The sequence below is a fragment of the Petromyzon marinus genome, chromosome 23 (assembly GCF_048934315.1).
Source record: "Petromyzon marinus isolate PM22_M1 ecotype Great Lakes invasive population chromosome 23, UKy_Petmar_22M1.pri1.0, whole genome shotgun sequence".
Lineage (NCBI taxonomy): Eukaryota > Metazoa > Chordata > Hyperoartia > Petromyzontiformes > Petromyzontidae > Petromyzon > Petromyzon marinus.
Window position 1 is genome coordinate 13,275,001 of NC_133689.1, and position 12,500 is coordinate 13,287,500.

Sequence of the window (12,500 nt, forward strand, 5' to 3'; positions counted from 1 at the left end):
GAAAGAGTGGCATCAAACAGTATTTTACAAAAAATATTGATCCCAATGCAGTACACCATATCGACGTGAAATTGGCAGGTGCACTAACTGGATGAGTCGAAGTGTAAAAAGCGACCCATCCAGATACAACAATGCAAAAGCCTACAACACCTGGTATTCCCAGGCAGTCTCCCATCCAAGTACTAACCAGGCTCGACCATGCTTAGCTTCCGAGATCAGACGAGATCGGGCACATTCAGGGTGATATGGTCGTAGGCCGTGCTTGCAGAGACCTGTCGAACACTCATATGTATAAAAAAAAATCAACATTCAACTATACTCCTGGAGGTCATCGCTCGTTAAAACGTTTATTCTGAGCTCCTGGTTTAGCCCCGAAAGAGTGGCATCAAACAGTATTTTACAAAAAATATTGATCCCAATGCAGTACACCATATCGACGTGAAATTTGCAGGTGCACTAACTGGATGAGTCGAAGTGTAAAAAGCGACCCATCCAGATACAACAATGCAAAAGCCTACAACACCTGGTATTCCCAGGCAGTCTCCCATCCAAGTACTAACCAGGCTCGACTCTGCTTAGCTTTTGAGATCAGACGAGATCGGGCGCATTCAGGGTGAGATGGTCGTAGGCCATGCTTGGCAAGGCCTGTCGCACATTCAGATGTATTAAACAATCAACATTCAACTATACTTCTGGAGGTCATCGCTCAAAAAACCTTTATACTGGTAGAAACGAAGTTGTAAACTGAGTGTACCAGCCTGCAATAGATTAATGTGTCCGTCCGTCCGTCCCATTTCAATACTTTAACGAAGTGAAATCTCGTGCTGTTGGGTGTATAAAATCAGTAATAGACAGCGCAGAGACTTGTCCTACCAGCCCACTCTGCAGGGACCTGTTTCTGAGCTCCTGGTTGAGCCACGAAAGAGTGGCATCAAACATTATATTACAAAAAATATTGATCTCAATGCAGTACACCATATCGACGTGAAATTGGCAGGTGCACTCACTGGATGAGTCGAAGTGTAAAAAGCGACCCATCCAGATACAACAATGCAAAAGCCTACAACACCTGGTATTCCCAGGCAGTCTCCCATCCAAGTACTAACCAGGCTCGACCATGCTTAGCTTGCGAGATCAGACGAGATCGGGCGCATTCAGGGTGATATGGTCGTAGGCCGTGCTTGCAGAGACCTATCGAACACTCATATGTATAAAACAATCAACATTCAACTATACTCCTGGAGGTCATCGCTCGTGAAAACCTTTATTCTGAGCTCCTGGTTTAGCCCCGAAAGAGTGGCATCAAACAGTATTTTACAAAAAATATTGATCCCAATGCAGTACACCATATCGACGTGAAATTGGCAGGTGCACTAACTGGATGAGTCGAAGTGTAAAAAGCGACCCATCCAGATACAAAAATGGAAAAGCCTACAACACCTGGTATTCCCAGGCAGTCTCCCATCCAAGTACTAACCAGGCTCGAACCTGCTTAACTTCCGAGATCAGACGAGATCGGGCGCATTCAGGGTGATATGGTCGTAGGCCATGCTTGGAAAGACCTGTCGCACATTCAGATGTATAAAACAATCAACATTCAACTATACTTCTGGAGGTCATCGCTAAAAAAAACCTTTATACTGGTAGAAACGAAGTTGTAAACTGAGTGTACCAGCCTGCAATAGATTAATGTGTCCGTCCGTCCGTCCCCTTTCAATACTTTAACGAAGTGAAATCTCGTGCTGTTTGGTGTATAAAATCAGTAATAGACAGCGCAGAGACTTGTCCTACCAGCCCACTCTGCAGGGACCTGTTTCTGAGCTCCTGGTTGTGCCCCGAAAGAGTGGCATCAAACATTATATTACAAAAAATATTGATCCCAATGCAGTACACCATATCGACGTGAAATTGGCAGGTGCACTCACTGGATGAGTCGAAGTGTAAAAAGCGACCCATCCAGATACAACAATGCAAAAGCCTACAACACCTGGTATTCCCAGGCAGTCTCCCATCCAAGTACTAACCAGGCTCGACCATGCTTAGCTTCCAAGATCAGACGAGATCGGGCGCATTCAGGGTGATATGGACGTAGGCCGTGCTTGCAGAGAGCTGTCGAACACTCATATGTATAAAACAATCAACATTCAACTATACTCCTGGAGGTCATCGCTCGTGAAAAGTTTATTCTGAGCTCCTGGTTTAGCCCCGAAAGAGTGGCATCAAACAGTATTTTACAAAAAATATTGATCCCAATGCAGTACACCATATCGACGTGAAATTGGCAGGTGCACTAACTGGATGAGTCGAAGTGTAAAAAGCGACCCATCCAGATACAACAATGCAAAAGCCTACAACACCTGGTATTCCCAGGCAGTCTCCCATCCAAGTACTAACCAGGCTCGACCATGCTTAGCTTCCGAGATCAGACGAGATCGGGCACATTCAGGGTGATATGGTCGTAGGCCGTGCTTGCAGAGACCTGTCGAACACTCATATGTATAAAAAAAATCAACATTCAACTATACTCCTGGAGGTCATCGCTCGTGAAAACGTTTATTCTGAGCTCCTGGTTTAGCCCCGAAAGAGTGGCATCAAACAGTATTTTACAAAAAATATTGATCCCAATGCATTACACCATATCGACGTGAAATTTGCAGGTGCACTAACTGGATGATTCGAAGTGTAAAAAGCGACCCATCCAGATACAACAATGCAAAAGCCTACAACACCTGGTATTCCCAGGCAGTCTCACATCCAAGTACTAACCAGGCTCGGCTCTGCTTAGCTTCCGAGATCAGACGAGATCGAGCGCATTCAGGGTGATATGGTCGTAGGCCATGCTTGGAAAGACCTGTCGCACATTCAGATGTATAAAACAATCAACATTCAACTATACTTCTGGAGGTCATCGCTCAAAAAACCTTTATACTGGTAGAAACGAAGTTGTAAACCGAGTGTACCAGCCTGCAATAGATTAATGTGTCCGTCCGTCCGTCCCCTTTCAATACTTTAACGAAGTGAAATCTCGTGCTGTTTGGTGTATAAAATCAGTAATAGACAGCGCAGAAACTTGTCCTACCAGCCCACTCTGCAGGGACCTGTTTCTGAGCTCCTGGTTGTGCCCCGAAAGAGTGGCATCAAACATTATATTACAAAAAATATTGATCCCAATGCAGTACACCATATCGACGTGAAATTGGCAGGTGCACTCACTGGATGAGTCGAAGTGTAAAAAGCGACCCATCCAGATACAACAATGCAAAATGCCTACAACACCTGGTATTCCCAGGCAGTCTCCCATCCAAGTACTAACCAGGCTCGAGCATGCTTAGCTTCCGAGATCAGACGAGATCGGGCTCATTCAGGGTGATATGGACGTAGGCCGTGCTTGCAGAGAGCTGTCGAACACTCATATGTATAAAACAATCAACATTCAACTATACTCCTGGAGGTCATCGCTCGTGAAAACGTTTATTCTGAGCTCCTGGTTTAGCCCCGAAAGAGTGGCATCAAACAGTATTTTACAAAAAATATTGATCCCAATGCAGTACACCATATCGACGTGAAATTGGCAGGTGCACTAACTGGATGAGTCGAAGTGTAAAAAGCGACCCATCTAGATACAACAATGCAAAAGCCTACACCACCTGGTATTCCCAGGCAGTCTCCCATCCAAGTACTAACCAGGCTCGACCACGCTTAGCTTCCGAGATCAGACGAGATCGGGCACATTCAGGGTGATATGGTCGTAGGCCGTGCTTGCAGAGACCTGTCGAACACTCATATGTATAAAAAAAATCAACATTCAACTATACTACTGGAGGTCATCGCTCGTGAAAACGTTTATTCTGAGCTCCTGGTTTAGTCCCGAAAGAGTGGCATCAAACAGTATTTTACAAAAAATATTGATCTCAATGCAGTACACCATATCGACGTGAAATTTGCAGGTGCACTAACTGGATGAGTCGAAGTGTAAAAAGCGACCCATCCAGATACAACAATGCAAAAGCCTACAACACCTGGTATTCCCAGGCAGTCTCCTATCCAAGTACTAACCAGGCTCGACTCTGCTTAGCTTCCGAGATCAGACGAGATCGGGCGCATTCAGGGTGAGATGGTCGTAGGCCATGCTTGGCAAGGCCTGTCGCACATTCAGATGTATTAAACAATCAACATTCAACTATACTTCTGGAGGTCATCGCTCAAAAAACCTTTATTCTGGTAGAAACGAAGTTGTAAACTGAGTGTACCAGCCTGCAATAGATTAATGTGTCCGTCCGTCCGTCCGTCCCCTTTCAATACTTTAACGAAGTGAAATCTCGTGCTGTTGGGTGTATAAAATCAGTAATAGACAGCGCAGAGACTTGTCCTACCAGCCCACTCTGCAGGGACCTGTTTCTGAGCTCCTGGTTGAGCCCCGAAAGAGTGGCATCAAACATTATATTACAAAAAATATTGATCCCAATGCAGTACACCATATCGACGTGAAATTGGCAGGTGCACTCACTGGATGAGTCGAAGTGTAAAAAGCGACCCATACAGATACAACAATGCAAAAGCCTACAACACCTGGTATTCCCAGGCAGTCTCCCATCCAAGTACTAACCAGTCTCGACCATGCTTAGCTTCCGAGATCAGACGAGATCGGGCGCATTCAGGGTGATATGGACGTAGGCCGTGCGTGCAGAGAGCTGTCGAACACTCATATGTATAAAACAATCAACATTCAACTATACTCCTGGAGGTCATCGCTCGTGAAAACGTTTATTCTGAGCTCCTGGTTTAGCCCCGAAAGAGTGGCATCAAACAGTATTTTACAAAAAATATTGATCCCAATGCAGTACACCATATCGACGTGAAATTGGCAGGTGCACTAACTGGATGAGTCGAAGTGTAAAAAGCGACCCATCCAGATACAACAATGCAAAAGCCTACAACACCTGGTATTCCCAGGCAGTCTCCCATCCAAGTACTAACCAGGCTCGACTCTGCTTAGCTTTTGAGATCAGACGAGATCGGGCGCATTCAGGGTGAGATGGTCGTAGGCCATGCTTGGCAAGGCCTGTCGCACATTCAGATGTATTAAACAATCAACATTCAACTATACTTCTGGAGGTCATCGCTCAAAAAACCTTTATACTGGTAGAAACGAAGATGTAAACTGAGTGTACCAGCCTGCAATAGATTAATGTGTCCGTCCGTCCGTCCCATTTCAATACTTTAACGAAGTGAAATCTCGTGCTGTTGGGTGTATAAAATCAGTAATAGACAGCGCAGAGACTTGTCCTACCAGCCCACTCTGCAGGGACCTGTTTCTGAGCTCCTGGTTGAGCCACGAAAGAGTGGCATCAAACATTATATTACAAAAAATATTGATCTCAATGCAGTACACCATATCGACGTGAAATTGGCAGGTGCACTCACTGGATGAGTCGAAGTGTAAAAAGCGACCCATCCAGATACAACAATGCAAAAGCCTACAACACCTGGTATTCCCAGGCAGTCTCCCATCCAAGTACTAACCAGGCTCGACCATGCTTAGCTTGCGAGATCAGACGAGATCGGGCGCATTCAGGGTGATATGGTCGTAGGCCGTGCTTGCAGAGACCTATCGAACACTCATATGTATAAAACAATCAACATTCAACTATACTCCTGGAGGTCATCGCTCGTGAAAACCTTTATTCTGAGCTCCTGGTTTAGCCCCGAAAGAGTGGCATCAAACAGTATTTTACAAAAAATATTGATCCCAATGCAGTACACCATATCGACGTGAAATTGGCAGGTGCACTAACTGGATGAGTCGAAGTGTAAAAAGCGACCCATCCAGATACAAAAATGGAAAAGCCTACAACACCTGGTATTCCCAGGCAGTCTCCCATCCAAGTACTAACCAGGCTCGAACCTGCTTAACTTCCGAGATCAGACGAGATCGGGCGCATTCAGGGTGATATGGTCGTAGGCCATGCTTGGAAAGACCTGTCGCACATTCAGATGTATAAAACAATCAACATTCAACTATACTTCTGGAGGTCATCGCTAAAAAAAACCTTTATACTGGTAGAAACGAAGTTGTAAACTGAGTGTACCAGCCTGCAATAGATTAATGTGTCCGTCCGTCCGTCCCCTTTCAATACTTTAACGAAGTGAAATCTCGTGCTGTTTGGTGTATAAAATCAGTAATAGACAGCGCAGAGACTTGTCCTACCAGCCCACTCTGCAGGGACCTGTTTCTGAGCTCCTGGTTGTGCCCCGAAAGAGTGGCATCAAACATTATATTACAAAAAATATTGATCCCAATGCAGTACACCATATCGACGTGAAATTGGCAGGTGCACTCACTGGATGAGTCGAAGTGTAAAAAGCGACCCATCCAGATACAACAATGCAAAAGCCTACAACACCTGGTATTCCCAGGCAGTCTCCCATCCAAGTACTAACCAGGCTCGACCATGCTTAGCTTCCAAGATCAGACGAGATCGGGCGCATTCAGGGTGATATGGACGTAGGCCGTGCTTGCAGAGAGCTGTCGAACACTCATATGTATAAAACAATCAACATTCAACTATACTCCTGGAGGTCATCGCTCGTGAAAAGTTTATTCTGAGCTCCTGGTTTAGCCCCGAAAGAGTGGCATCAAACAGTATTTTACAAAAAATATTGATCCCAATGCAGTACACCATATCGACGTGAAATTGGCAGGTGCACTAACTGGATGAGTCGAAGTGTAAAAAGCGACCCATCCAGATACAACAATGCAAAAGCCTACAACACCTGGTATTCCCAGGCAGTCTCCCATCCAAGTACTAACCAGGCTCGACCATGCTTAGCTTCCGAGATCAGACGAGATCGGGCACATTCAGGGTGATATGGTCGTAGGCCGTGCTTGCAGAGACCTGTCGAACACTCATATGTATAAAAAAAATCAACATTCAACTATACTCCTGGAGGTCATCGCTCGTGAAAACGTTTATTCTGAGCTCCTGGTTTAGCCCCGAAAGAGTGGCATCAAACAGTATTTTACAAAAAATATTGATCCCAATGCATTACACCATATCGACGTGAAATTTGCAGGTGCACTAACTGGATGATTCGAAGTGTAAAAAGCGACCCATCCAGATACAACAATGCAAAAGCCTACAACACCTGGTATTCCCAGGCAGTCTCACATCCAAGTACTAACCAGGCTCGGCTCTGCTTAGCTTCCGAGATCAGACGAGATCGAGCGCATTCAGGGTGATATGGTCGTAGGCCATGCTTGGAAAGACCTGTCGCACATTCAGATGTATAAAACAATCAACATTCAACTATACTTCTGGAGGTCATCGCTCAAAAAACCTTTATACTGGTAGAAACGAAGTTGTAAACCGAGTGTACCAGCCTGCAATAGATTAATGTGTCCGTCCGTCCGTCCCCTTTCAATACTTTAACGAAGTGAAATCTCGTGCTGTTTGGTGTATAAAATCAGTAATAGACAGCGCAGAAACTTGTCCTACCAGCCCACTCTGCAGGGACCTGTTTCTGAGCTCCTGGTTGTGCCCCGAAAGAGTGGCATCAAACATTATATTACAAAAAATATTGATCCCAATGCAGTACACCATATCGACGTGAAATTGGCAGGTGCACTCACTGGATGAGTCGAAGTGTAAAAAGCGACCCATCCAGATACAACAATGCAAAATGCCTACAACACCTGGTATTCCCAGGCAGTCTCCCATCCAAGTACTAACCAGGCTCGAGCATGCTTAGCTTCCGAGATCAGACGAGATCGGGCTCATTCAGGGTGATATGGACGTAGGCCGTGCTTGCAGAGAGCTGTCGAACACTCATATGTATAAAACAATCAACATTCAACTATACTCCTGGAGGTCATCGCTCGTGAAAACGTTTATTCTGAGCTCCTGGTTTAGCCCCGAAAGAGTGGCATCAAACAGTATTTTACAAAAAATATTGATCCCAATGCAGTACACCATATCGACGTGAAATTGGCAGGTGCACTAACTGGATGAGTCGAAGTGTAAAAAGCGACCCATCTAGATACAACAATGCAAAAGCCTACACCACCTGGTATTCCCAGGCAGTCTCCCATCCAAGTACTAACCAGGCTCGACCACGCTTAGCTTCCGAGATCAGACGAGATCGGGCACATTCAGGGTGATATGGTCGTAGGCCGTGCTTGCAGAGACCTGTCGAACACTCATATGTATAAAAAAAATCAACATTCAACTATACTACTGGAGGTCATCGCTCGTGAAAACGTTTATTCTGAGCTCCTGGTTTAGTCCCGAAAGAGTGGCATCAAACAGTATTTTACAAAAAATATTGATCTCAATGCAGTACACCATATCGACGTGAAATTTGCAGGTGCACTAACTGGATGAGTCGAAGTGTAAAAAGCGACCCATCCAGATACAACAATGCAAAAGCCTACAACACCTGGTATTCCCAGGCAGTCTCCCATCCAAGTACTAACCAGGCTCGACTCTGCTTAGCTTCCGAGATCAGACGAGATCGGGCGCATTCAGGGTGAGATGGTCGTAGGCCATGCTTGGCAAGGCCTGTCGCACATTCAGATGTATTAAACAATCAACATTCAACTATACTTCTGGAGGTCATCGCTCAAAAAACCTTTATTCTGGTAGAAACGAAGTTGTAAACTGAGTGTACCAGCCTGCAATAGATTAATGTGTCCGTCCGTCCGTCCGTCCCCTTTCAATACTTTAACGAAGTGAAATCTCGTGCTGTTGGGTGTATAAAATCAGTAATAGACAGCGCAGAGACTTGTCCTACCAGCCCACTCTGCAGGGACCTGTTTCTGAGCTCCTGGTTGAGCCCCGAAAGAGTGGCATCAAACATTATATTACAAAAAATATTGATCCCAATGCAGTACACCATATCGACGTGAAATTGGCAGGTGCACTCACTGGATGAGTCGAAGTGTAAAAAGCGACCCATCCAGATACAACAATGCAAAAGCCTACAACACCTGGTATTCCCAAGCAGTCTCCCATCCAAGTACTAACCAGGCTCGACCATGCTTAGCTTCCGAGATCAGACGAGATCGGGCGCATTCAGGGTGATATGGTCGTAGGCCGTGCTTGCAGAGACCTATCGAACACTCATATGTATAAAACAATCAACATTCAACTATACTCCTGGAGGTCATCGCTCGTGAAAACGTTTCTTCTGAGCTCCTGGTTTAGCCCCGAAAGAGTGGCATCAAACAGTATTTTACAAAAAATATTGATCCCAATGCAGTACATCATATCGACGTGAAATTGGCAGGTGCACTAACTGGATGAGTCGAAGTGTAAAAAGCGACCCATCCAGATACAAAAATGCAAAAGCCTACAACACCTGGTATTCCCAGGCAGTCTCCCATCCAAGTACTAACCAGGCTCGACCCTGCTTAGCTTCCGAGATCAGACGAGATCGGGCGCATTCAGGGTGATATGGTCGTAGGCCATGCTTGGAAAGACCTGTCGCACATTCAGATGTATAAAACAATCAACATTCAACTATACTTCTGGAGGTCATCGCTAAAAAAACCTTTATACTGGTAGAAACGAAGTTGTAAACTGAATGTACCAGCCTGCAATAGATTAATGTGTCCGTCCGTCCGTCCCCTTTCAATACTTTAACGAAGTGAAATCTCGTGCTGTTTGGTGTATAAAATCAGTCATAGACAGCGCAGAGACTTGTCCTACCAGCCCACTCTGCAGGGACCTGTTTCTGAGCTCCTGGTTGTGCCCCGAAAGAGTGGCATCAAACATTATATTACAAAAAATATTGATCCCAATGCAGTACACCATATCGACGTGAAATTGGCAGGTGCACTCACAGGATGAGTCGAAGTGTAAAAAGCGACCCATCCAGATACAACAATGCAAAAGCCTACAACACCTGGTATTCCCAGGCAGTCTCCTATCCAAGTACTAACCAGGCTCGACCATGCTTAGCTTCCAAGATCAGACGAGATCGGGCGCATTCAGGGTGATATGGACGTAGGCCGTGCTTGCAGAGAGCTGTCGAACACTCATATGTATAAAACAATCAACATTCAACTATACTCCTGGAGGTCATCGCTCGTGAAAACGTTTATTCTGAGCTCCTGGTTTAGCCCCGAAAGAGTGGCATCAAACAGTATTTTACAAAAAATATTGATCCCAATGCAGTACACCATATCGACGTGAAATTGGCAGGTGCACTCACTGGATGAGTCGAAGTGTAAAAAGCGACCCATCCAGATACAACAATGCAAAAGCCTACAACACCTGGTATTCCCAGGCAGTCTCCCATCCAAGTACTAACAGGCTCGACCATGCTTAGCTTCCGAGATCAGACGAGATCGGGCGCATTCAGGGTGATATGGTCGTAGGCCGTGCTTGCAGAGACCTATCGAACACTCATATGTATAAAACAATCAACATTCAACTATACTCCTGGAGGTCATCGCTCGTGAAAACGTTTATTCTGAGCTCCTGGTTTAGCCCCGAAAGAGTGGCATCAAACAGTATTTTACAAAAAATATTGATCCCAACGCAGTACACCATATCGACGTGAAATTGGCAGGTGCACTAACTGGATGAGTCGAAGTGTAAAAAGCGACCCATCCAGATACAAAAATGCAAAAGCCTACAACACCTGGTATTCCCAGGCAGTCTCCCATCGAAGTACTAACCAGGCTCGACCCTGCTTAGCTTCCGAGATCAGACGAGATCGAGCGCATTCAGGGTGATATGGTCGTAGGCCATGCTTGGAAAGACCTGTCGCACATTCAGATGTATAAAACAATCAACATTCAACTATACTTCTGGAGGTCATCGCTCAAAAAACCTTTATACTGGTAGAAACGAAGTTGTAAACCGAGTGTACCAGCCTGCAATAGATTAATGTGTCCGTCCGTCCGTCCCCTTTCAATACTTTAACGAAGTGAAATCTCGTGCTGTTTGGTGTATAAAATCAGTAATAGACAGCGCAGAAACTTGTCCTACCAGCCCACTCTGCAGGGACCTGTTTCTGAGCTCCTGGTTGTGCCCCGAAAGAGTGGCATCAAACATTATATTACAAAAAATATTGATCCCAATGCAGTACACCATATCGACGTGAAATTGGCAGGTGCACTAACTGGATGAGTCGAAGTGTAAAAAGCGACCCATCTAGATACAACAATGCAAAAGCCTACACCACCTGGTATTCCCAGGCAGTCTCCCATCCAAGTACTAACCAGGCTCGACCATGCTTAGCTTCCGAGATCAGACGAGATCGGGCACATTCAGGGTGATATGGTCGTAGGCCGTGCTTGCAGAGACCTGTCGAACACTCATATGTATAAAAAAAAATCAACATTCAACTATACTACTGGAGGTCATCGCTCGTGAAAACGTTTATTCTGAGCTCCTGGTTTAGTCCCGAAAGAGTGGCATCAAACAGTATTTTACAAAAAATATTGATCCCAATGCAGTACACCATATCGACGTGAAATTTGCAGGTGCACTAACTGGATGAGTCGAAGTGTAAAAAGCGACCCATCCAGATACAACAATGCAAAAGCCTACAACACCTGGTATTCCCAGGCAGTCTCCCATCCAAGTACTAACCAGGCTCGACTCTGCTTAGCTTCCGAGATGAGACGAGATCGGGCGCATTCAGGGTGAGATGGTCGTAGGCCATGCTTGGCAAGGCCTGTCGCACATTCAGATGTATTAAACAATCAACATTCAACTATACTTCTGGAGGTCATCGCTCAAAAAACCTTTATTCTGGTAGAAACGAAGTTGTAAACTGAGTGTACCAGCCTGCAATAGATTAATGTGTCCGTCCGTCCGTCCCCTTTCAATACTTTAACGAAGTGAAATCTCGTGCTGTTGGGTGTTTAAAATCAGTAATAGACAGCGCAGAGACTTGTCCTACCAGCCCACTCTGCAGGGACCTGTTTCTGAGCTCCTGGTTGAGCCCCGAAAGAGTGGCATCAAACATTATATTACAAAAAATATTGATCCCAATGCAGTACACCATATCGACGTGAAATTGGCAGGTGCACTCACTGGATGAGTCGAAGTGTAAAAAGCGACTCATCCAGATACAACAATGCAAAAGCCTACAACACCTGGTATTCCCAGGCAGTCTCCCATCCAAGTACTAACCAGGCTCGACCATGCTTAGCTTCCGAGATCAGACGAGATCGGGCGCATTCAGGGTGATATGGTCGTAGGCCGTGCGTGCAGAGACCTATCGAACACTCATATGTATAAAACAATCAACATTCAACTATACTCCTGGAGGTCATCGCTCGTGAAAACGTTTATTCTGAGCTCCTGGTTTAGCCCCGATAGAGTGGCATCAAACAGTATTTTACAAAAAATATTGATCCCAATGCAGTACACCATATCGACGTGAAATTGGCAGGTGCACTAACTGGATGAGTCGAAGTGTAAAAAGGGACCCATCCAGATACAAAAATGCAAAAGCCTACAACACCTGGTATTCCCAGGCAGTCT

The 12,500-nt window shown here is 45.3% G+C and overlaps 27 non-coding genes and 2 pseudogenes across 27 annotated transcripts in view; all 29 read right to left on the minus strand.

Moving 5' to 3' along the window:
- Positions 1-138: 138 nt before the first annotated feature.
- On the minus strand, positions 139-257 carry LOC142925885 (5S ribosomal RNA). Its single transcript, XR_012942808.1, has one exon. It is a non-coding gene; the product is annotated as a 5S ribosomal RNA (ribosomal RNA).
- Positions 258-511: 254 nt separating this feature from the next.
- LOC142927822 (5S ribosomal RNA) lies at positions 512-630 on the minus strand. Its single transcript, XR_012944746.1, has one exon. It is a non-coding gene; the product is annotated as a 5S ribosomal RNA (ribosomal RNA).
- Positions 631-1,057: 427 nt separating this feature from the next.
- On the minus strand, positions 1,058-1,176 carry LOC142926765 (5S ribosomal RNA). The gene has a single exon (XR_012943689.1). It is a non-coding gene; the product is annotated as a 5S ribosomal RNA (ribosomal RNA).
- Positions 1,177-1,428: 252 nt separating this feature from the next.
- LOC142926490 (5S ribosomal RNA) lies at positions 1,429-1,547 on the minus strand. Its single transcript, XR_012943415.1, has one exon. It is a non-coding gene; the product is annotated as a 5S ribosomal RNA (ribosomal RNA).
- Positions 1,548-1,975: 428 nt separating this feature from the next.
- LOC142926908 (5S ribosomal RNA) lies at positions 1,976-2,094 on the minus strand. Its single transcript, XR_012943832.1, has one exon. It is a non-coding gene; the product is annotated as a 5S ribosomal RNA (ribosomal RNA).
- Positions 2,095-2,345: 251 nt separating this feature from the next.
- Positions 2,346-2,464, minus strand: LOC142925886 (5S ribosomal RNA). The gene has a single exon (XR_012942809.1). It is a non-coding gene; the product is annotated as a 5S ribosomal RNA (ribosomal RNA).
- A 253-nt stretch (positions 2,465-2,717) lies between these two features.
- Positions 2,718-2,836, minus strand: LOC142927531 (5S ribosomal RNA). The gene has a single exon (XR_012944455.1). It is a non-coding gene; the product is annotated as a 5S ribosomal RNA (ribosomal RNA).
- Positions 2,837-3,264: 428 nt separating this feature from the next.
- Positions 3,265-3,383, minus strand: LOC142927965 (5S ribosomal RNA; annotated as a pseudogene).
- A 252-nt stretch (positions 3,384-3,635) lies between these two features.
- LOC142927038 (5S ribosomal RNA) lies at positions 3,636-3,754 on the minus strand. The gene has a single exon (XR_012943962.1). It is a non-coding gene; the product is annotated as a 5S ribosomal RNA (ribosomal RNA).
- Positions 3,755-4,007: 253 nt separating this feature from the next.
- LOC142925863 (5S ribosomal RNA) lies at positions 4,008-4,126 on the minus strand. Its single transcript, XR_012942786.1, has one exon. It is a non-coding gene; the product is annotated as a 5S ribosomal RNA (ribosomal RNA).
- Positions 4,127-4,557: 431 nt separating this feature from the next.
- LOC142927477 (5S ribosomal RNA) lies at positions 4,558-4,676 on the minus strand. Its single transcript, XR_012944401.1, has one exon. It is a non-coding gene; the product is annotated as a 5S ribosomal RNA (ribosomal RNA).
- A 252-nt stretch (positions 4,677-4,928) lies between these two features.
- Positions 4,929-5,047, minus strand: LOC142927823 (5S ribosomal RNA). The gene has a single exon (XR_012944747.1). It is a non-coding gene; the product is annotated as a 5S ribosomal RNA (ribosomal RNA).
- Positions 5,048-5,474: 427 nt separating this feature from the next.
- On the minus strand, positions 5,475-5,593 carry LOC142926766 (5S ribosomal RNA). Its single transcript, XR_012943690.1, has one exon. It is a non-coding gene; the product is annotated as a 5S ribosomal RNA (ribosomal RNA).
- A 252-nt stretch (positions 5,594-5,845) lies between these two features.
- Positions 5,846-5,964, minus strand: LOC142926502 (5S ribosomal RNA). The gene has a single exon (XR_012943426.1). It is a non-coding gene; the product is annotated as a 5S ribosomal RNA (ribosomal RNA).
- Positions 5,965-6,392: 428 nt separating this feature from the next.
- On the minus strand, positions 6,393-6,511 carry LOC142926909 (5S ribosomal RNA). Its single transcript, XR_012943833.1, has one exon. It is a non-coding gene; the product is annotated as a 5S ribosomal RNA (ribosomal RNA).
- A 251-nt stretch (positions 6,512-6,762) lies between these two features.
- On the minus strand, positions 6,763-6,881 carry LOC142925887 (5S ribosomal RNA). The gene has a single exon (XR_012942810.1). It is a non-coding gene; the product is annotated as a 5S ribosomal RNA (ribosomal RNA).
- A 253-nt stretch (positions 6,882-7,134) lies between these two features.
- On the minus strand, positions 7,135-7,253 carry LOC142927532 (5S ribosomal RNA). The gene has a single exon (XR_012944456.1). It is a non-coding gene; the product is annotated as a 5S ribosomal RNA (ribosomal RNA).
- Positions 7,254-7,681: 428 nt separating this feature from the next.
- On the minus strand, positions 7,682-7,800 carry LOC142927966 (5S ribosomal RNA; annotated as a pseudogene).
- Positions 7,801-8,052: 252 nt separating this feature from the next.
- LOC142927039 (5S ribosomal RNA) lies at positions 8,053-8,171 on the minus strand. The gene has a single exon (XR_012943963.1). It is a non-coding gene; the product is annotated as a 5S ribosomal RNA (ribosomal RNA).
- A 253-nt stretch (positions 8,172-8,424) lies between these two features.
- LOC142926133 (5S ribosomal RNA) lies at positions 8,425-8,543 on the minus strand. The gene has a single exon (XR_012943058.1). It is a non-coding gene; the product is annotated as a 5S ribosomal RNA (ribosomal RNA).
- Positions 8,544-8,974: 431 nt separating this feature from the next.
- LOC142925769 (5S ribosomal RNA) lies at positions 8,975-9,093 on the minus strand. The gene has a single exon (XR_012942692.1). It is a non-coding gene; the product is annotated as a 5S ribosomal RNA (ribosomal RNA).
- A 252-nt stretch (positions 9,094-9,345) lies between these two features.
- On the minus strand, positions 9,346-9,464 carry LOC142925796 (5S ribosomal RNA). Its single transcript, XR_012942719.1, has one exon. It is a non-coding gene; the product is annotated as a 5S ribosomal RNA (ribosomal RNA).
- Positions 9,465-9,891: 427 nt separating this feature from the next.
- On the minus strand, positions 9,892-10,010 carry LOC142926672 (5S ribosomal RNA). Its single transcript, XR_012943596.1, has one exon. It is a non-coding gene; the product is annotated as a 5S ribosomal RNA (ribosomal RNA).
- A 252-nt stretch (positions 10,011-10,262) lies between these two features.
- On the minus strand, positions 10,263-10,380 carry LOC142927158 (5S ribosomal RNA). The gene has a single exon (XR_012944083.1). It is a non-coding gene; the product is annotated as a 5S ribosomal RNA (ribosomal RNA).
- Positions 10,381-10,632: 252 nt separating this feature from the next.
- LOC142925957 (5S ribosomal RNA) lies at positions 10,633-10,751 on the minus strand. Its single transcript, XR_012942881.1, has one exon. It is a non-coding gene; the product is annotated as a 5S ribosomal RNA (ribosomal RNA).
- Positions 10,752-11,178: 427 nt separating this feature from the next.
- On the minus strand, positions 11,179-11,297 carry LOC142926781 (5S ribosomal RNA). The gene has a single exon (XR_012943705.1). It is a non-coding gene; the product is annotated as a 5S ribosomal RNA (ribosomal RNA).
- A 254-nt stretch (positions 11,298-11,551) lies between these two features.
- LOC142927914 (5S ribosomal RNA) lies at positions 11,552-11,670 on the minus strand. Its single transcript, XR_012944839.1, has one exon. It is a non-coding gene; the product is annotated as a 5S ribosomal RNA (ribosomal RNA).
- Positions 11,671-12,097: 427 nt separating this feature from the next.
- On the minus strand, positions 12,098-12,216 carry LOC142928283 (5S ribosomal RNA). The gene has a single exon (XR_012944911.1). It is a non-coding gene; the product is annotated as a 5S ribosomal RNA (ribosomal RNA).
- A 252-nt stretch (positions 12,217-12,468) lies between these two features.
- Positions 12,469-12,500, minus strand: part of LOC142925766 (5S ribosomal RNA) — a 119-nt gene continuing 87 nt past the window's right edge. The window contains exon 1 of the ribosomal RNA XR_012942689.1: positions 12,469-12,500. This exon is cut by the window's right edge and continues 87 nt beyond it. This is a non-coding gene — a ribosomal RNA (5S ribosomal RNA).